This window comes from Amblyomma mixtum, chromosome 3, assembly GCF_055824585.1.
Source record: "Amblyomma mixtum isolate Tamu chromosome 3, ASM5582458v1, whole genome shotgun sequence".
NCBI classification, from domain to species: domain Eukaryota; kingdom Metazoa; phylum Arthropoda; class Arachnida; order Ixodida; family Ixodidae; genus Amblyomma; species Amblyomma mixtum.
Genome location: NC_143014.1, coordinates 274,719,577 through 274,741,774, shown reverse-complemented (window position 1 = coordinate 274,741,774; position 22,198 = coordinate 274,719,577). Strand labels below are relative to the sequence as shown.

Below are 22,198 nucleotides of genomic sequence, written 5' to 3'. Positions count from 1 at the left end.
GAAATAAGCCCTTATCCTGTAAAAACATTTTGACTGATAACGTTCCAGTGTGCAACTTGAAGAAAAAAGTTTTAACCCCGGTCTCAACGTGCATTCTCTTACACATTCTTTCCAGGGCCTCCACTGTACAAGGCGCTATACATGGGTTCCGGCAAGACAACTTCACATAAATCCTTTGTAGTGAATTACAATGAACGCGCCTGAACTATTATGAATGCGCCTCAGGTAGCCTGGATGGCAGACGAAGAAGTTGACGACGAAGTGTGCCGGCGCGCGGCTCCAGCTCTCTGGCTGTGTAGACTGACTGTGATTTTGCTGCCGTCCGCTCAGCTGTTTGGTGAACTGTGTCGCTGAGTTTACTAATACGCGAACCCCCTTTCATTTGGTGGAGGTTGCGGTCGTCTGACGCCCTGGACCTTCGCAGCCGTCTTCTCCCGCCGCTCACAATGCCTAAGGACTCCGTGCCCAGTCCTGCACCACCCAGCCCGACCGTTCTGTGCGCTGGAGCGCTGCGGCAGCGTGATCCCGCTTTCGTCAGTGGCACCGGCGACGAAGACGTCGAGGATTGGCTGGCATCGTACGAACGGGTGAGCACCCATAACAAGTGGTACGATGCACTCAAGCTCAACGACGTCATATTCTATCTTTCGGACGTTGCGAACCTATGGTTCAGAAACCACGAAGCCGACATCCCCACGTGGTCAACCTTCAAGTCCAATTTTTCTGATGTATTTGGCAGGCCTGCGGTGCGCAAGCTCCGCGCGGAACAACGCCTGCGAAGTCGGGCGCAGCTGCCTGGTGAAAACTTCACCAGCTACATAGAGGACGTTGTGAACCTGTGCACACGAGTCGATGCCTCTATGTCTGAGCGCGCCAAGATTGAGAACATTATGAAAGGAATCGACCACGATGCGTTCCAGATGCTTCTGGCACGCAATCCCACCACAGTCGCCGACGTCATTACCCATTGCCAGAACTTTGACGAACTTCGGAAGCGACGCATCCTCACCCGTTCTCCGCTCTCGCAGCAGGAATCGCTTGCTTCCCTCACATCTGACACCGACCCGGTGCAACTGTCACCGCAGATAAAGCAGTTTGTTCGGGAGGAAGTCGCGCGTCAGCTCTCGTTGATACCCTCCAGTCACGACGCTGCGACTCCTCTGGTGGCGCCATTGCAGGAGGTCATCCGCCATGAAGTCGCCGAGGCTATTCCCACTGCACATTCAGTCCCTTCGGTTGCTCCATTAACCTACGGCGAGGCTCAGTATCCCCAACCATCTCCTATACCCGCCCGGATGACCTACGCAGAAGCAGCGGCGCGCTCCGTGCCCCTGACTGTTCCACCTCGCCAGCCCGTCCTGCGCCCGGCCCCGTCTCTACGACCAGCCCCGGTTTCTTCGCCGTCACCGCAGCGGCTTTACAATCCTTGGCGCACATCGGATAACCGTCCCATCTGTTACTCCTGTGGGTACCCGGGACATGTCGCCCGCCACTGTCGCCGTCGCATGGTGGCATCGCCAACCATCTCAACCCCGGTGCATCCATCTCAGATGTTTTATTCGGCTCTCCATCCTCGCCGCTAGACGCGTACGCCCCCGACCGTCGTGCTTACGAGACCCGACGTTCTCCATCACCGCGCCGCCGCTCACTGTCACCAATGCGCCGTCGCCCTCCCTCCGCTGAAGAGGGAAACTAAGACCCGCAGTTCCGGAGGCAAGAACTGCGCGCTGTTCGGAAAGCTCAAGGCCTCCGTTTTCCCCACGCAACGTTCTTCAGGTCATCGTCGACGGACTGCCGGTACATGCGCTTATAGACACGGGTGCCTCAGTATCAGTGATTCACGAACAACTCTGCCGCCGCTTGCGCAAAGTCACGATGTCATTTACGGGTCTCTCGCTCCGCACCGCTAGTGAACAGTGCATTGCCCCTCTCGCCTCGTGCACAGCGCGAGTCATCATTGACGATATATTGTATCCAGTCCAATTGTTGGTGCTGTCCTCATGCTCACATGACATAATTCTTGGGTGGGACTTTCTGTCACACAACAACGCCGTCATCGATTGCGCCCGCGCTGAAGTTGAATTTTCTCCTTTGTTTGACGAGCTTACTACTGAAACATCTGCCCCCTTGACACTCAAGGTCACTATCGCTGAAGATGTTGAAGTAGCGCCGGGAGCATCTGCCCTTGTTTCCCTGTCGTGCCGTGCCGCGTCGGATGACACCGTTTTATTTACGCCGTCTGCTTCCTTTGTACGCCGGAAGAACCTGCCGCTACCTTCTGCTGTCCTCGATGTCCGGCGGGGTGTCACGAGGATGCTGCTCTACAATCCATCCCCGTGTGCCCTTACCCGGCTACCTGGTGAGTCCCCTGGCTGCATTCAACCTGTCTGCCTTCTCTCTGCCCTTAATGTTCACGAGGCAGCCAGCGGTCCCTCACTAAACGCCATGCATTCCGAGCTCGCTACTGAACTTGAGCCTGACGAACTTTTCCGCGCCGCCATCGACGATACTCTTCCGTCTACCTACCGTCAGCAGCTTTCAGCCCTTCTCCACACTTTCCGCTTCGCTTTCGATGCAGCCCATCAGCCTTTAGGCCGTACATCAACCGTGGCTCATCGCATTGAGACCGCTCCCACCCGCCTTTTCGGCAGCGCCCCTATCGCGTGTCTGCGGCTGAGCGTCAAGTGATAAGTGAGCACGTTGAAGACGTGCTGCACCGTGGCGTCATCCGTCCCTCTCACAGCCCTTGGTCTTCTCCGGTGGTGCTGGTCAAGAAGAAAGACGGTCCTATCAGATTCTAGTTTAGTTTAGTTTTAGTTTATGGGGTTTAACGTCCCAAAGCGACTGAGGCTATGAGAGACGCCGTAGTGAAGGGCTCCGGAAATTTCGACCACCTGGGGTTCTTTAACGTGCACTGACATCGCACAGTACACGGGCCTCTAGAATTTCTCCTCCAAAGAAATTCCAGCCGCCGCGGCCGGGATCGAACCCGCGTCTTTTGGGACAGCAGCCGAGCACCATAGCCACTGAGCCACCGCGGCGGCCCTATCAGATTCTGTGTCGATTACCGGCGACTGAACAAAATTACCCACAAAGACAATTATCCGCTTCCCCGCATCGATGACGCTCTTGACTGTCTCCAAGGCGCCGAATACTTCTCCTCTCTTGACTTGCGTTCGGGCTACTGGCAGGTCCCGATGGCTGCCGCTGACCGTGAGAAGACCGCATTCGTTACCGCCGACGGCCTTTACGAGTTCACCGTTATGCCATTCGGCCTGTGCAACGCGCCAGCTACATTCGAAAGAATGATGGATAACGTCTTACGCAAGCTGAAGTGGCATACCTGCCTCTGTTACTTGGACGATATCGTTGTCTTTTCGGCAGATTTTTCCACTCACCTCACACGCCTGCAGCAGGTTCTGACTTGCCTCACCGACGCCGGCCTACAGCTTAATCTGAAGAAGTGCCACTTCGGCGCCCGGCAGCTAACCATCTTGGGTCACATTGTATCTAAGGAAGGTGTTCTCCCCGACCCGGCCAAACTTCGCGCTGTTGCGGAGTTTCCCAAGCCGACAACAATGAAGCAGCTTCGGATCTTTATCGGTCTGTGCTCCTATTTTCGGCGCTTCGTCCGCAATTTTGCGTCGATCATTGCGCCACTCATGAAACTGCTTGGAACCGACAACCACCTGTCCGCTTGGTCACCCGAATGCGAAGCCGCGTTCACCACACTGCGCCGTCTTCTTACCTCGCCGCCCATACTTCGCCACTACGATCCGAGAGCCCCTACCGAGGTGCATACTGATGCAAGTGGCGTCGGCCTCGGAGCTGTCCTGACTCAGCGGAAAGATGGTTATGAGGAATACGTCGTGGCGTATGCGAGTCGGGTGCTCAGCAAGGCTGAATGCAGCTATTCTGTTACGGAGAAGGAATGTTTAGCGATCGTCTGGGCACTCATGAAATTTCGACCCTATCTGTACGGCCGCCAGTTTGATGTCGTCACGGACCATCACGCGCTTTGCTGGTTGTCGTCTCTTAAAGACCCGGCCGGCCGCCTCGCCAGATGGGCTCTCCGCCTTCAGGAGTTCGACATCCGCGTTGTATATCGCTCTGGCCGCAGGCACATGGACGCCGACGCTCTATCTCGATCTCCTCTGCCCACCGCCGCTGCATGCTCATCCGTGCCAGAACCCGTCCTCTCGCCTCTTACCACCTCTGATATGCTTGCGGAACAGCGCAAAGACCCGTGGCTTGCGTCGATCATCGACGTCGTGACCAACGCTCACACTGATGTGCCTTCGCGCACTCTCCGCCGCCAGGCACCCCATTTTGCCTTCCGTGATGGCCTGCTCTACCGCCGTAACTACACGCAAGATGGTCGACGGTGGCTGCTCGCGATACCTCGCCATTTACGTTCTGAGATCTGTGCCTCGTTTCACGCTGACCCACAATGTGCCCACGCCGGTGTGTTGAAGACGTTCCAAAGAATATCTCAACGTTATTATTGGCGGGGCACGTACGGGTACATTCGTCAATACGTCCGCTCCTGCATCGCCTGTCAGCAACGCAAGTCTCCCGCGCCCCGTACGAGCGGCCCCTTGCAGCCATTGCCGTGCCCGGCTCGCCCATTCGATCGTGTTGGCGTCGACCTCTACGGCCCGCTGCCCTACACGTTATCTGGGAACCGCTGGATAATTGTTGGCGTCGACCACCTAACCCGATATGCAGAGACCGCCGCACTACCCGCTGCCACTGCTCGTGACGTTGCCCACTTCCTGCTGCACAATTTTGTTCTTCGCCATGGTGCGCCGCGCGAGTTGCTCAGTGATCGAGGCCGTGTCTTTCTTTCGGACGTGGTGGAAGCCCACCTCAGAGAGTGTCGCATCATTCATCGGACCACCACTGCCTACCACCCTCAAACTAACGGGCTGACTGAGCGCTTCAATCGCACTCTCGGCGATATGCTCACCATGTACGTCTCGTCAGATCAGTCTAACTGGGACGCTGTCCTGCCTTTTGTGACGTACGCATACAATACCGCCACCCAGTCAACCACCGGATTTTCCCCTTTCTACCTGTTGTATGGCCGTGAGCCGTCCTCCACAATGGACACGGTTTTGCCGTACACTCCGGACGCCTCCGAATGCACGCCCCTTTCCGAACTCGCCAAGCACGCCGAAATGTCGTCAACTGGCCCGTTCTTTCACCTCGGACTCCCAAGGTCGCCGAAAGCATGAACACGATGTCCATCAAACCGCGCACGCTTTCTCTCCGGGTTCATTAGTTTGGCTTTGGGTCCCCTCCACTACACCAGGACAGTCTTCGAAATTTCGCAGAGAACATCATGGCCCTTACCGCGTCGTCGAATCAACATCCCCTGTTAATTATATTGTAGAGCCGCTTACACCCTCTTCGGACTTGCGTCGTCGCGGCCATGAGCTTCTCCATGTCAGTCGCCTCAAGACTTATTACGACCCGCTCCTCTTGCCATCACCATAGGTCGCTAGGATGGCTCCTCTTCCATCCCGGGGCCATTGTAGTGAATTACAATGAACGCGCCTGAACTATTATGAATGCGCCTCAGGTAGCCTCGATGGCAGACGAAGAAGTTGACGACGAAGTGTGCCGGCGCGCGGCTCCAGCTCTCTGGCTGTGTAGACTGACTGTGATTTTGCTGCCGTCCGCTCAGCTGTTTGGTGAACTGTGTCGTTGAGTTCACTAATACGCGAACCCCCTTTCACCTTATACAATTTTTTCTTGTTCACTGTAGATAAATATTCGTTGGAAAACCTCGTTGAAAGAAATCGGACACTTGCGACAACTTCTCTGAAGTACCCAAAAATTCCGCCCGATAGGGTTTCGGTTGCAACAACAAAGTCAGGTAGCGCGCGCCCCAGCCTTACTTGGCACACGGTGCGCAAAAACGGATCACTGACATCACGCAGGAACATAAATCTGTTAACAATCTGCCGCAAGAAAAGGTGTCCCAGACTCACTCCACCATCCTTAACTTTTCTAAATAAATTCGTCCGGCTGCACCTTTCCCATTGTGCAGCCCACACAAAAACAGCAAAAACTCGGTGTAACTTTTGTATGCTCATTCTTCCACAATGCAACACTTGCATCGCATACCACACCTTACTGATAAAGAAAAGGTTGCACACGGTGGCTCTAGCGAAAATTGATAAGCCTGTTCCTTTTCATCTTCCCGCCTTCTCACGCACATCCTAGATCTGTACTCTCCAATATGTTTCGTTATCGCGATAGCTTTCTAGCGGTACTCCAAGGTACTTCGTTGGGGTCTTCACCCAGGGTACATTTGCAAAGTGGTCCATCGTCGTTTGCCATGCTCCGTGCCAAAGCCCCACTGACTTGGACCAATTCACTCTGCTGCCAGAGGTTTTGCAGAATTCAGCGACACATTCAACGGCCTCTGTTACACCTTCTCGATTAACGGAAAAAACCGCTAAATCATCCGCATATGCCAGCAGCTTCACCTCCGTAGCTTGCAGCCAAAAACCAGTTATTCTCTCGTTTTCGATTATGTTTAAACACAAAGTCTCGATGTAAATGGCAAACAGAAGAGGGCTGAGGGGGCAGCCTTGACGTACCGAACGCTGCACACGAATGGGGGCCCCCAGACACTGGTTAACAATCAATCTCGTCGTACAGTTCCGATACGCCATGTCGACCCCCTCCCTGATGACATAACCAACATTCACGTAATCAAGTATGCACAGCGAAATTTTATGCGCGACACAGTCGAACGCCTTTTCGAGATCAAGCTGCAAGATGGCAACGCGACTATTTGTAAAATCACAGCACTCGAGCACACATCTTGCCTTGTGTATGTTAGACAGAATAGACCGGCCTTTTATCCCACACGTTTGATGGGGGCCAACAATTAACTGGATTACACACTGCAACCTTTGCGCCAACACTTTCATATAAATTTTATAATCAACATTCGTGAGAGTGATTGGCCTGTACCCTGTTACGTGTCGTAACTTGTTAGCTTCATCCGTTTTCGGAATTAAGACAGTGTGTGATTTACCATAGGAAGGAGGCAATTGACGTACGTCGTAAGCTTCACTAAAGACCATCTTCAACACTGGCGCGATTCTGCTCTTAAATGATTTGTAAAACGCCGCGCTTAACCCGTCTGGTCCTGGTAATTTCTCAGAATTTAAATTGTCTATTGCCATACCTCTGATTCGGTTATTGCGAGCTCTAAAACGTCTTTCTGCTCGTCGCTGAGTCGCGGCAGTGCCTCAAGAAACCTGTCCTTAAACGTATTCATGTCTGCATCCTGTAATGCGAAGAGCGCCTGATGGTATTAAAAAATGCACGCTGTATGTGTTCGTTTTCGTCTGATAAAATGCCACCCCATTCTATGCTATAGATGTTATTTCGCCGAGCATGGGCCTTTTAAATTCCCAACGCTCGTTTCGACGGCGTCTCCCCTGCTGCTGCATCTTCCGCTCTGGCCCGCACCAACGCTCCACGATAACGGTCCTCTTCTATTAGTTGAATTTTTTGCTTTATTTTCCTGATGTAATCGATCCATTTACCAGGTGCTTCACTTTCCTTTTCTAGCAGTTTTGCAAGCATACATCTTAGATTGCGTTCGTTTAGATTCTCTTCGTACGCAATGGCACTAGACCGTTCAACTGCTTTAATTTTAACCTGTTCTTTGCAAAATTCCCACTGTTGCCGTATTTTCAGCTCACTACTAGGCTCTATTTTGCTTATTTCTTCAATTACTGCACAGCTAAAGTCATCGGCCTTAATTAGCTTGTTATTTATTTTCCAAAGATCCCAACTAAAAGCACTGCCCCGTTTTTTTCAATCCTATCCCACATACTACTAAACAGGGGTCCGAAAAAGCCACCGGCACTACATGGTAACTGTTGCATTTTGGAATCACATCCAGCGATACATAAATGCGGTCAAGCCGAGCATGGCTTGTCCTCTGAAAGTGTGTGTACTTCACACCGACGCGCCTTGCAAACACTCTGCCACATCCTCAAGGTTCCATTTATCTATGATTTGCGACAGTATCTTCGTACTTGCGTCCCTGAACACCCTTGCACTGGTCTTATCGCAGGCACTTAGGACGCAGTTGAAGTCGCCCATGATGATAAGCTGTTTCTCGGAACTAAGACGCTGTTCAACACTTTGAAAAAACGCAGCCCTTTCGTCCGTAACATTTGGTGCGTACACAAAGACAATTCGCCACTCAATGTTGTTCAATGTAAAATCGATAGCGGCACAACCACCTGAAGGACACGAGAAATGAGCTTGCACGACAAGACCCGGCGACTTCTTTACAAAAAGGACGCTGCCAGCAGATGTACTGTCGCGATCACAATATTGCGGGACGTCGGAAAGCGTGGCAGAACTGCGTTCTGCGCCATCTAACGGCGCAGCCTCGCTCGTTCTCCCCCTTACAGGCATATCTGTACTGCCACTCCTAGCACGCGCGCAGCATGTAGATCGCCGCTGGCGCCAGGTGCCGCTTCGGAATCTAGCCAGCATCTGGCTCAGCCCCTGATGATTGAAGCAGATAGCGTGTCGCTGTCGCGGTGCAGCGAATCTTGATAGGAGAGAGGGAGCGTGCAATTATGTTTTCTCTGTTTTTGTGGTTTGCGAGTGTATGCGCGCTGAACGAACAGGCCTCAAGGCTGAATGCCGGGATGACCAACTTCTTGTCGCGAAGAATTTTGGTATACCAAGCACTCCCCTGAAAATGCGGGTACGCAAACATATAGGCGAAAAGGAAAAGCCAGATTTATTCTCTCAGATGTTTGGTTTGGTTTATTGGGATTTAACGTCCCGAAGCGACTCAGACTATGAGGGACGCCGTAGTGAAGGGCTCCGGAAATTTCGACCACCTGGGGTTCTTTAACGTGCACTGACATCGCACAGTACACGGGCCTCTAGAATTTCGCCTTCATCGAAATTCGGCCGCCGCGGCCGGGATCGAACCCGCGTCTTTCGGGCCAGCAGCCGAGCACCGTAACCACTGAACCACCGCGGCGGGGCATTCTCTCAGATGTGTTCCTCGTGTCCAGCGCTCTGCGAAGCTCATGCGCCGTTGACTTGACGACGACGGCATTCACTGATTGCTGTTGATCTGGCGTGAACCAGAGTGACACATCGAGCTCGTGCAGGAAAGGAATCTGCCCGAAATGAATGCAGAAAAGAATAAATATTGCATGTAGAGCGCGGGTATTTATGCGTATGTCAAACCACATTTTGATGAAACAAAAAAAGACAGGTAAACATGCAGGCTTCTAAGGCTCACGAACAAGCTGCGGATGTTTGGCTGATCCAGTACCACATGAAATGCCCCGTGAAATTGCCATCCACGGCGATTACTTCTTGTACGCGTCCTGGCATGGAACGGTAAAGAGCTGGCACCAACTCAGTATCAGAGCGCAAGCACTCCCACTTGTGGCTGATGGGGGACCATAGCGCCTCGGCTGTTGTGGCGCCGAAACCTGTCGAAGCGAGACGCTTCTTTAGAAGTCCCCAAATGTTTTCAATGACGTTTAAGTCCGCGCCATTTGGCGGCCACTGCAACCTGTTCACGCTCCGAGAGTCTAAGAGGGACTCCACAGTGCGAGCTGTGTGTACAGGGCTGCGGTCATGCTGCCGCCAGTACAGCCCGTCTGCGAATGGGCCATCCAAGACGTAAGGCATCACCGTGAACTCTATGATGTCCTTGTATGCTGCCGCGTTGAAGCGTCCGTCAATGCGCACGAGGGGCCCAAGTCCATCCTTCGAGATGGCGCCCCAGACTGAGACGGTGCACCGGCCACTTGAAAGCACACTTTGAGTGTAACTCGGCAGATACCTTGTTGGAAGAAAGGGGGGAAAGTAAAAGCAGATGAGAATATTGTTGTCAGCTTGCTCGTAGTTTAATTGTTGTTTAAGTGGAGAACGTACTGGCAGAGCAACTGCTGTACGTGAAATTTATCACAGGGAAGCAGCTAGAAAAGACATGTCACAGCTTGTTAAAAGTCAGTTTTACGCACGGAAACACTGCAAAGCTGTTATGATCCAATATGTGTTGCAAGAAAAGTCAGGCAGTAACTATGAGCCTGATCGAAGAACGCAAGATTGCAAATGTGGTTCACTGCATGAGCACACTCGAAAAAAACTCGATATTTCGTGCCTTTTTAACGAATATAAAGGGCGACTTTCAAAGTGTATACCAGAGAATATGTGGCTATTTTTGTCTACCTGCAACTGACCGGCCGCCAGACGCGCCGCTCTTGGTCCCACCTCGTGCTGAAACTCGACTCGTCAGTGAAGACCTCATGAGACCAGTCATCCACGGTCCACTGCTCCAGGGCCCGTGCAAACTCCAGCCTCTGTCGTCGCTGCTTGTTAGACAGATGGGGCTTTTGAGCCGCCACGCAGTTTTGAAGTCCGGCTTCCCTCAGTCTTCGCCTTATAGTGCACAAAGACACCTGAATCCCCAGCTCTTGTTGCAGTTCTCGGGCAGTGATGAAGGGATCGGCGACTACAGCAGCTACGATTAGCTGGTCTTCCTCCTGTGTGGCTCTTCGACGACCGTAGCGCTCGGCGTCCGTTATTCTTCCGTTGTCTTCCCGGAAGGCACGAATAGCGCGAGTGACCGCGGATTTCGATCTGCCCGTGCGGTGGCATATTTCCTGCTGAGGCACTCCTTCAACAAAAAGACGCGCAATAAATCGTCTTTCTTCGGCAGGAACTCTCGGCGGCATTTTCGAAGATGCAGAAACGCATCAGAGGGACCCGCTTATATACCTTCCACTAACAATCCCCGGCCAATCACAAGGCTTCAGGTTCAGAGCAACTGCTGATGTCACAGTGTCGAAGGTTGGAAAGAAATGTCAGCACAAAAGCTCATGGGTAGCGCTGCTGATACTGTCTTAGTGACAGCTCCGTGCCGTTCGATGCAGGATGCCTTCAAGTAATAATTGCAGTGGATGGGAATTTCACTGGGCATTAGCAAAGTCGGAGTGGGCTAGCAGAACACGCTCCCCCCCCCCCCCCCCCCCCCTTCTTGGCCATCGGCTTTAGAAGGCTGCATGTCTACTTGTGCATTTTTTTATTTCGCCGAAAGCGCCGTTTACATGCACATATTGCATGGCGCTCCACTTGCGCCATTGACCCTTTTCCGTCTCCGTCTCTGACACGCCTCTTTTCCGTACGGACTCGACCTCGATGTATATGACGCACTCCGGTTGACGCCATATTAAGTGCAATCAATGAATCCCGTCGACGTAAAGTTAACTGCGCATTAGTGTCGCTTAGTGCTGGAGTCGCGTACACATCTGAAAGAATTGTTTCCGAGTGTTAATTCACTTTCAAGGAAGGTGTTTTTACTTCCTTGTCGCAACAATTAATCACATATTTCCTTGCTTTTTTGCTTACTGTAGCTGTATTTTTCGCGTAGGCCTTGGCATGCCACCGTTCTTCACGTCCAGGAGCAGTTGTTTATCCTAGCATTCAGGGTTTTGTTCCCACTTAAGCGCGTGCGTGCTGGAAACAGAGGGCTACGCCTGTGAAGACCATGCACACGAATAAAAAAAATTCGAGGGCCATCTTACGTTATGACTCAGCAAATTCGCGCACTAAAACAAACTACTCGTCGTTGCAAGTCCCCTCCCCTTACCCCGGAGTCGATCCTCCGCGAAAGCGGCCACTATCTGCTTCACCCATCGCAGCGCCAGCGGCACCTGGCGCTCGTTCCGATCTGCGTGCGCCGAGCGTAAGGTAGTAGTGAGGCTACAGACATGCCCGAGCAGAAAGAACGAGCGGGAGTGCGCCGTTCGATGGCGCAGAACGTAGTTCTGCCACGCTTTCCGACGTCCCGCAATATTGTGATCGCGACAGTACCTATCGCATGACTCACTACAGCGTAGAATCTAGACGTGAAACGTCGCACCATGCTCCTGGTCTCTTCCTCCCCTTCTACTTTTGTCTCCTGCACGGCCAGTAAGTCAATATCGTGCTCCGTTAAAAGCCGGTAAACTTGGCTTTGTTTTCAGAGCGCAGCTCTTTGGCGTCCGTTCCTGGGTTTCGCGTCGTCGTCGGCGTCGGCCTCGTAACCAGCTCCGCCCCCTTTCATCCCCCCAGCGCTATCGGCGTCAGCGGCATCAGTCAGTCGCTGCTATCTCTTCCCTCCTCCCTTTATCGTGTTGTCCGCTTGCTGCGCGCGCTTCTGCCCCCATCGTTTGCCGCTGGGTGTACACGCCGCCCCCCTCCCCCCTCTTCCTGCGAGTCTCCGGTTGTCAAAGCGCCGGCTCGAACTTAATTCCTTTCTTCGCTCCTCCTCCAATGCAACCCCTGTGCGGTGGCAATCAGAGAGCCAGATCGGTGGCGGCGGATCTGTATATGTGCACCGCCCGAGCCGAAATTGCGAATACGTGTGAAAAATAAAAAAAAATTCTGTGATAGCGCATACATGTGTTGCTCGATTTCTTTGCCTCAATCTATCGAAAAGGTGAAACAGCTTATTTGCTGCGCTCAAATTTCGCATTAGGAAGTAACGTAATCGTCGGAAATTTTTTCTTTCCTGCCAAGCCCCTAACATTGAGTGTGGCTACTTTCAACGAGGTTATAGAAGCCATTGTCGCAAAGAATGAAGAGGCCAAGAGCATGGTGCTTACCCCACACGTCTAGCACATGGCTAGACGCCTTCGTTGCCACCGGAGCCATCCGGTGCAGGCCCCTGACCTTGCCGCGGGGCTGCCTTATCGCCGGCACGCTTGTCCGCCGAAACGTTGGGTTTCGGTCTGAAAGGTGACTGTCGGGATTGAGCAGTTTTTGCTGGCGGCTCCTCACCACTGAGAGCTGCCGCCTTGTCCCCTTCGTTGTCGGTCAGGCCATGAGGGCGCTTGGCTGGGGCGGTGCCGCTCGCTGAACGGGCGCAGCTCTGGTCCTGCTGTTCCTCGCTGATCATTGGCTCGGCGTCCTTAGTTGCCAAGATGTTCTCCCCGTTTGCCGACGTGCTCGCCTGACTCGAAGGTAATTCTTCCTCTTCGAGTTGCTTCCTTTGGTTGCCATGTCCACTAATGTCTCCGCTGGGAGGCCCTGATGCGTCGGTCGTACCAGCAGCCTTGTCAACTTCCACGGCTCCTTTCGCCGCCTCCTCCGCCTCGACGACGTCCATCAGAAGCTCTGCAGTGTCGTCTCTCGATACCGCACCGGTAGCCACCGCGTATGTGCGAACACACTCACTGTCACCGTGGCCATAACGCCTGCATTTGGAGCACCGGGGTACCTTGCATTCACGTCGAACGTGACCCGTGCCGCGGCACCGTAGGCACTGCATAGGCCGCCCAGGCACCACAACAAGGGCCAGCTCGCCGGCGACGCGCAACTGGTGTGGCAGGTCGTCAACCTTCATACCGGGTTTCAGCTTCAGGAGAACGGTCCTGGTTGTAGACTCCTTCTCCTTGACGCCTGAAACGCGCCAACGCTCCCGGGTCACCTCCGTTACATTCCCAAAAGCCGCAAGAGCCGTCCGAATGTCGTCGTCGGCTACACCGTGCAGCATCCAGTGCAGCCGTAGTTTTACCTGTTGGTCGGCAGGATCGATGATAATGCAGCGCCGTTCTTTGACATCCAGTTCCTTTATCGCTGCCAACTTCTTCGTTGCTTCGGTACTGTTGAGTGTAACCGACCAAACGTGGTTGACCTGATACGCCCCCAACGCCACAACGTCGGGGAGCGCACCAGCGTTGGCGAGGGCGTCGCGGAAATCCTCGACCCTGTAGGGCCTAACTCGCACGTCGCCGTGCAAAAACACGGTGTTTAGTACAACACGGCCGGTAGGCAACGTAGGCAAAATGATTTCCTATTCCTGTTCTTCCTTATCTTCAATCCTGTTTCCGCGGCCATCGACGGCCGCTATCGCCGCTCCGTGGGAGCTCATGATCCTGCGTCCGTACACGCTAGTGGCCGGAAGTAGAATGCGCCACAGGCCCGTCTTGCAGAGGCCGCAGTCTCGATGGTCAGCCCAATGGTCAACGAAGCACGGGGGTGAGAAATAGCCTCACCACAGCTATATACATAGTGATGCCTGAGATGTTTCTTGAGATCTTTGAAGTTATTCCATGGGGCACACGTTTAGATGGATCGGCGAAGATGCACCAACAGACTTCCACGAAGGGGGCCCTCGGCAGTGTCTCTCAATGCGTCAGAGGCGGCGTGTGCCGCAGAAAGCAAAAATGAATGCAAAAAGTGAGAGCGAGCCTGCCAGGATTCGAACCTGGAATCTTCTGATCCGTAGTCAGACGCGTTATCCATTGCGCCACAGGCCCGTCTTGCAGAGGCCGCAGTCTCGATGGTCAGCTCAATGGTCAACGAAGCACAGGGATGAGAAATAGCCTCACCACAGCTATATACATAGTGATGCCTGAGATGTTTCTTGAGATCTTTGAAGTTATTCCATGGGGCACACCTTTAGATGGATCGGCGAAGATGCACCAACAGACTTCCACGAAGGGGGCCCTCGGCAGTGTCTCTCTATGCGTCAGAGGCGGCGTGTGCCGCAGAAAGCAAAAAGGAATGCAAGAAGAGAGAGCGAGCCTGCCAGGATTCGAACCTGGAATCTTCTGATACGTAGTCAGACGCGTTATCCATTGCGCCACAGGCCCGTCTTGCAGAGGCCGCAGTCTCGATGGTCAGCTCAATGGTCAACGAAGCACGGGGGCGAGAAATAGCCTCACCGCAGCTATATACATAGTGATGCCTGAGATGTTTCTTGAGATCTTGGTTCCTATGTTCTATGGCTATGTTCCTAGATAAAGGGATGTAACATTATAATCAATAGTTGAAAACTGAAAAGGAGACGCTGGGTAGTTTTGATGGTCATGCACCGCGCTATATTTGACCCAAAACCATAGCAGAAAAGATGAAAATACACCTGATGGTAGTTTGGAATGGCAGTGTTTGCTTTCATATTCATTTCATTAAGGCTTGGATTTTAAACATGGCTGAGGAAAAATGTGGCCTCATGAGCTCAATCAAGACCTCGGCGTTGCCATTATGTTCTACCACAGTTCCATGTTCACGCAACACATAATCTGCTGCAACACAATGCGAGAACCACACTGAAAAAAACCTGTGAGAATTAGGCCTAAGCGGGAGCTGTAACGGGGTGGCGACACAAACAAAGGAAAGTCAGGTATCGCTAGAGCACTGGAGACTTCACAGGAGCAGTTCAATTATGTAACGTACTGTAGCGGAAAACGGCGACAAGAAGCTATTCTAGACGATAACAGCACCGATATCGCGGTATTCACAGAGACTTGGTTGACTGCTGACATTCAGAACGACGAACTACTTGATAACATTACAGCATTCACCATTCACAGGCGCGATAGGCTCGGTCGAAGGGGTGGCGGCGTTCTCGTCTTCATTAGGTCCTGCACGCCTTCCTTCACTATTGATATTAGCTGCCGTCAAGAAATCCTGTGTGTTAACTTTTCATTTTCTGGAACCACATACATACTGATTGCTTGTTATCGCGCGCCTGATTGTGACATTTCATTTACTAACGAATTGCATTCAATCCTGCTCGAATTGAATTGTCGCTTTCCCCGCGCTAATTGTATACTTTGCGGCGATTTCAATTTTACCGATATTAACTGGGCCAACTTAACTGGATCCTCCCGTCTGTCTAAAGCGTTTCTTGATCTAATACTTCTGTTTAACTTTATTCAAACAGTCAGTATACACCTACTCGTTATTTCAACACACTTGATCTAGTTTTTGTCACGGATGCAGAATTAATAGATTCTATGTCGTGTGTCGATGGTCTGAGTGATCATAAAATGCTGTTATTCAACCTATCCATTCAAGCACCTGTTCGTCAACCATCCATTAAACACATACGCGACTATAACAGTGCTGATTTCACCCGCATCAACGAAGAGTTGGAACTGTTCTACCTTTCCTTTCGCGAATCTGCTAACAGTAGATCAGTAAACGAAAACTGGATGGCTTTCAAACACACACTTTTATCTCTAATTCATACCTATGTACCACTCGTTTCCATTCGTGGTGACGCAGGCAAACCTTGGTTTTCCAATCCTTTGAAAAAACTATCGCAAAAGAAAAAACGCCTTTTCCGCGCTGCCAAAATATCAAATTCTGCTCTTAAATGGGAAAAATATTTTACTGCTCTGAGGGATTACAATAAGCTTTTAAAAAGTTCTAAGAAAAAGTTTTATCATCTAGACCTACTGAGCATCCTCCGCACCAACCCCGCAAAGTTTTGGAACGTTCTTACTCCTCCGCGTAGTAAAAACCATAACATTTCCTTGCTTAACGAAGACGGTTCTCTGGTACCGGTAGAGCAGCGCTCCAATGTAATGAATTCATACTTCTCATCCATTTTCACTCACGAACCTGCTCAAAGCACGCCGGTCTTACCTCGCTCACGCCTCAACCAGATGCCGCCCATTCATATTTCTGCAGAAGGAATCGAGAAACTTATTGAGAGCCTTAAGTTCTCTACCAGCCCCGGCCCTGACAACCTCCCCGCGAAGATTCTGAAGTCCACTAAAATAATTTCTAGCCTGATCTTGCAAATCATATTCACCCAGTCATTAACCGACAGCTCGCTTCCGGAAGACTGGAAACTAAGCAAGGTAGGGCCAGTATTCAAATCAGGAAACCGCTCAAATCCGTCCAACTATCGCCCAATTTCATTAACGTGCATTGCATGTAAGCTCATGGAACACATTATATACTCTCAAGTCGCCAGCCACCTTCACAATAACTCATTTTAGAGCGCAGCTCTTTGGCGTCCGTTCCTGGGTTTCGCGTCGTCGTCGGCCTCGTAACCAGCTCCGCCCCCCTTTCATCCCCCCAGCGCTATCGGCGTCAGCGGCATCAGTCAGTCGCTGCTATCTCTTCCCTCCTCCCTTTATCGTGTTGTCCGCTTGCTGCGCGCGCTTCTGCCCCCATCGTTTGCCGCTGGGTGTACACGCCGCCCCCCTCCCCCCTCTTCCTGCGAGTCTCCGGTTGTCAAAGCGCCGGCTCGAACTTAATTCCTTTCTTCGCTCCTCCTCCAATGCAACCCCTGTGCGGTGGCAATCAGAGAGCCAGATCGGTGGCGGCGGATCTGTATATGTGCAACGCCCGAGCCGAAATTGCGAATACGTGTGAAAAATAAAAAAAAATTCTGTGATAGCGCATACATGTGTTGCTCGATTTCTTTGCCTCAATCTATCGAAAAGGTGAAACAGCTTATTTGCTGCGCTCAAATTTCGCATTAGGAAGTAACGTAATCGTCGGTAATTTTTTCTTTTCTAAGCAGCATGGCTTCCGCCCCGGTCTTTCATGCGAGACACAACTTGTTGAATTCACTACTGACCTTCATTTGCATTTGTAATCATTATTTCAAACCGATGTCATATTTTTAGACTTTTCAAAAGCGTTCGATCGCGTCCCGCACCGACGTCTTATGTCAAAACTTTCTTGCCTCAATATTGATCCCCTCACACTATCATGGATTAACTGTTTCCTCACTAACCGGTTTCAATATACCGTCATCGGCGGTTATCATTCAGCAACTCATGAAGTGATTTCAGGCGTGCCGCAGGGTTCTGTGCTTGGGCCCCTGCTCTTTCTCATATTTATCAATGATCTCCCATCCGGCATATCTTCGTCCATTCGTCTTTTCGCTGACGACTGTGTGTTATATCGTCGCATTTCCTCTCACGACGACCAGGTTATCCTACAAAATGACCTACAAAAAATAGATAATTGGTGTTCCGAATGGTTGATGGAGCTGAACATCACTAAATGCAAATTTATGCAAATTTCACGCAAGCATTCCAATATTACATATCCTTATTCTCTTCAATCAACTATCCTTTCGCAGGTTGAATCATATAAGTACTTAGGTGTCACAATCAACAGCAAACTGATGTGGGAAAAACACATCACTCAACTCGTTGCTGATACATCAAAAACACTGGGTTTTTTTACAAGGTCACTTTCACTGCCTCCGCAATCAATCCGTAAACTAGCATACGAGACTTTCATTCGCACTAAACTTGAGTACGCATCAGCAATTTGGTCTCCTCACCAGGCTTACTTAATTAACACCATTGAATCCATTCAGAATCGTGCGGCACGCTTCATTACTTCAGATTACGATTTTCAGCACAGCATTACCGCTATCAAGTCATCCATCGCTATCAGCCCACTAGCCCTTAGACGCAAAGTTTCTCGCTTATGTTTATTGCACAAATTATATCACAATTTTCCTAACCTACGCGAGTCCCTTCTAGTCCCTCCTGTGCGCACGTCATCCCGTTTATTCAACTCCATGAGCATCCAACGTTTACACGGATCAACTAATGCCTTTAACAAATCTTTTTTGCCAGCCGCTATTCAAGACTGGAATCGGCTTCCAGAATCGGTTGTCATTGAAAGCAATCCAGTAAGGTTTAAAGAACGTCTGGTGTGTTATCTTGCTGTATAAATGGTTTCATTTCCCTTTCGTGACATTATTTCTCTTTATGCTTTTGTTGTGTGTGTGTTTTCTTGTTTGTTCTTCTTTTTTCTTTTTTTTCCCCACCAATGTGAGTCATGATGAATGTACTACTCCCCCCCCTTATGTAATACCCCCTCCCAGGGGCCTTTAAGGGTCAAATAAATGATGATGATGATGATGATGATGATGATATCTTGTACCGCGACAGGCGCCCCTGAAGGAGCAGAAGTCAGCAGAGATCCAGCGACGATGGTAACCAAGCGGTCGTCACTCACCGCCATTATCCGACAACTGACCAGAAGCAGGCGAGACGCTAGGCGCTGGGGCGGATTGCACAAAATGGTGTTTTTTTACTCCATTTCGGCACTGGTGGAGTATTTGGCACAATTAACTCCCTTTTCAGACTGGAGTAAATGCTGGTAAATCCTCATTTTTACTCCATTATTCCCTCATGGGAGTAAAATAGAGGACAGTCCACATTTTTACTCCCCACTCATGGAATAAATGTTTTCGCAAATGGAGTAAAAAGGTGGCCGCCACCCTTTTTACTCCCTTTTGGGTATATTTTTGTTTACAGTGCATCCCTCACACCCAGGATTTTACGTCAGCACTGCACGGCTGCACTATTTTCAGTAAGGCCGACCTGGTGAAAGCATACCACCAGATTTCTGTGGAGCCCTCGGATATTCCGAAGACCGCCGTTATAACACCCTTCGGATTGTTCGAATATCTCCGCATGCCTTTCGGTCTCCGCAATGCCGCCCACAACCTTTCAACGTTTCGTCGACCAGGTATTGCGAGGTCTCACATGTTGCTTCGCCTACCTCGACGACATCCTCGTCTTCAGCCCCACCGCCGAGGGTCACAAGCTCCACCAAGGCAAGTGCTCGCAAGTGCTCGCACGCCTCGGGAAGTTTGGCCTTGTGGTTAACGGTCCCAAGAGCGAGTTCGTCGTCGCGGAGTTGGATTTCCTCGGACATCGCGCAAACGCCAAAGGCATTCGCCCGCTCCCTACCCGTGTCACAGCCATCCGTGAGTTTCCTCAGCCGTCCACCACGAGGCAACTACGCGAATTTCTTGGCCTCGCTAAGTATTACCGCCGATTCATACCTCGCTGTGCTAGCATACTGCAGCCTCTCCACGAACTCCTCTCGGGCCCCAGGACACCGAACACCATTGTGGCCTGGACCGACACGGCTGAACGCGCTTTTCAAGGCATCAAAGATGCCATTGCCGGTGCGAGGCTCCTTGTTCGTTCCAAATGTGACGCCCCAACATTTCTCATGGTTGACGCATCAGACATCGCTGTCGGTGCGTTGTTGCAGGAGCTAGTTGCCGGTAAATGGCAACCCATCGCCTTCTTTTCAAAGAAACTTGCGTCCACTGAGCGTCGCTATAGCACCTTTGGCCGAGAACTGCCGGCCATTTACTTGGCCATCTAGCACTTTCGCCATTTCCTCGAGGGCCGCCCATTTCATGCACTAACTGACCACAAACCCCTGACGTCCATTCAGGCCTCTGGTAGGAATTCTTATGCCCTCCGCGAAATAAGGCAGCTTGCCTATATTTCTGAATATGCCAGCGACATTCGTCATGTCAGCGGCAAGTCGAACGCTGTCGCCGACGCACTTTCGCGCGCCGCAATCCATGCAACGGCGAACGTCCGACCAGTCATCGACTTCACAACCATGGCTGCCGCCCAGAGTACCGATGACGCGCTCCGACCACTTCGCACACGTAGCAACACTCTGGTGTTCGAAGACGTCTTTCTCCCTGACTGCGGAGTGTTCCTCGTTTGCAATACGTTGACCGGCCGTCCTCGTCCCTACGTGCCTCGCATATACCGCCGGGCCGTCTTCGATGCTCTTCATTCCTTAGCTCATCCTGGAATTCGCGCGACTCAGCGGCTCGTCACATCTCGCTACGTTTGGCCCAGCATCAACGTAGACGTTCGTCGCTGGTCGCGTGCTTGCCTCCGCTGTCAGCAAGCTAAGGTCCATCGCCATACTACGAGTCCTCTGGGCGAATTCCCGTCCTCGGACGCCCGCTTCAGCCATCTCCACGTTGATATTGTCGGTCCTCTTCCTCCCTGCCAGAGCCATCGATACCTGTTAAACTGCATTGACAGATTTACCCGCTGACCCGAACCGATGCCCCTCAAGGACGTCACAGCAAAGTCGATAGCTCAAGCGCTACTCACTCTCTGCATTAACCGCTATGGTGTACCTTCCACCATTACGACTGACCGTGGTCGTCAGTTTGGCTCCGAATTGTTCGCTAACCTCTCTCGGCTGCTCGGCGTGAACCATATCAAAACCTCGTACCACCCGATATCAAATTGCGCCATCGAACGTTTGCACCGACAACTGAAGGCGTCACTCATGTCTTCGACTTTCCCTATAACGTGCCTTGAGCGCCTTCCTTTCGTCATGCTTCGCATCCGCGCCGCTCTTCGCAGTGACTCTTCCTTCAGTGCCGCCGAGCTTACGTTCAGTACCACTCTTAGCGTCCCAGGTGAATTCTTCGACCCCTAACCCTTCCTACTGATACCTCTGACTACGCCTGCCGTCTACGCAGCGCTGTGCGTGACATCGTTCCTCCTCGTCTAAGACAGTCTACGTACTCGTCGTGTGTACGTCAACCCCGACCTTCAGAGCTGCACGTACGTGTTTGTGCGAAACGACGCCGTGCGTCCTGCCTTACGTCCCCCTTACACCGGCCCTTTCAAGGTCCTCAAGCGGCACAGGAAGTACTTTCTGCTGCTTCTCAACGGGCGGGAGGACATTATCTCCACTTATCGCCTGAAGCCTGCTTACTTCGACTCTGAAGACTCATCTAATTGTGCTGCCGCATCCCTTCCTGACCGGGCCGGTGCATTTCGCCCTGTTTCCCACTCTTCACTCACGGCTTCCTCGCTAGATGGGCAGCCCTGTAGCGGACTACCACGCGATTGCTACGATGATCCGGCCGAAAAAGAAGATGACCAGCTACAACTTACGCGTGCGCGCGGGCAGAAGCGATTCGGCACGCAATCTGGTTTTCCGCCTTGCGAAGTGGGCCAAAAATATATATTTGTGGACACCGGGCAATAATGTCGGCCTGGTTCTCATACGCCGCAGCCTCACCACAGCTAAATACAAAGTGATGCCTGAGATGTTTCTTGAGATCTTTCAAGTTATTCCATGGGGCACACGTTTAGATGGATCGGCGAAGATGCACCAACAGACTTCCACGAAGGGGGCCCTCGGCAGTGTCTCTCTATGCGTCAGAGGCGGCGTGTGCCGCAGGGAGCAAAAAGGAATGCAAAAAGAGGGAGCGAGCCTGCCAGGATTCGAACCTGGAATCTTCTGATCCGTAGTCAGACGCGTTATCCATTGCGCCACAGGCCCGTTTTTTTTTCTTTATTGCCTTTAAGAAAACAACACAAAAACTACATACACCAAACTGAAAACCAGCAACCTGCCAGGTCTTCCTGGCAGGCCTTGTCAAGTTTAAAATTCTCTCAACAGAGCCAAATTTTCCATCCTGGGTAGCCAATCGGGTACACATGCTTGTAGTTTCATTACTTCCACAAATCTACGTACATTTTCCCGAAAATACATGCGGGCTGGTCTCGCGTCAGAATCGCAGTAATACCCCGCCATTCTGGAGCGTCATATACTATGGAGGCCCCAGAGCATTACCTGA

The 22,198-nt window shown here is 51.7% G+C and overlaps 3 non-coding genes and 1 pseudogene across 3 annotated transcripts; all 4 read right to left on the bottom strand.

The window, feature by feature from the left end:
* Nucleotides 1-9,303: 9,303 nt before the first annotated feature.
* Nucleotides 9,304-13,899, bottom strand: LOC149354928 (uncharacterized; annotated as a pseudogene).
* Nucleotides 13,900-14,248: 349 nt separating this feature from the next.
* TRNAR-ACG (transfer RNA arginine (anticodon ACG)) lies at nucleotides 14,249-14,321 on the bottom strand. The gene has a single exon. It is a non-coding gene; the product is annotated as a tRNA-Arg (tRNA).
* A 263-nt stretch (nucleotides 14,322-14,584) lies between these two features.
* On the bottom strand, nucleotides 14,585-14,657 carry TRNAR-ACG (transfer RNA arginine (anticodon ACG)). Its single transcript has one exon. It is a non-coding gene; the product is annotated as a tRNA-Arg (tRNA).
* A 7,170-nt stretch (nucleotides 14,658-21,827) lies between these two features.
* Nucleotides 21,828-21,900, bottom strand: TRNAR-ACG (transfer RNA arginine (anticodon ACG)). Its single transcript has one exon. It is a non-coding gene; the product is annotated as a tRNA-Arg (tRNA).
* Nucleotides 21,901-22,198: the final 298 nt, after the last annotated feature.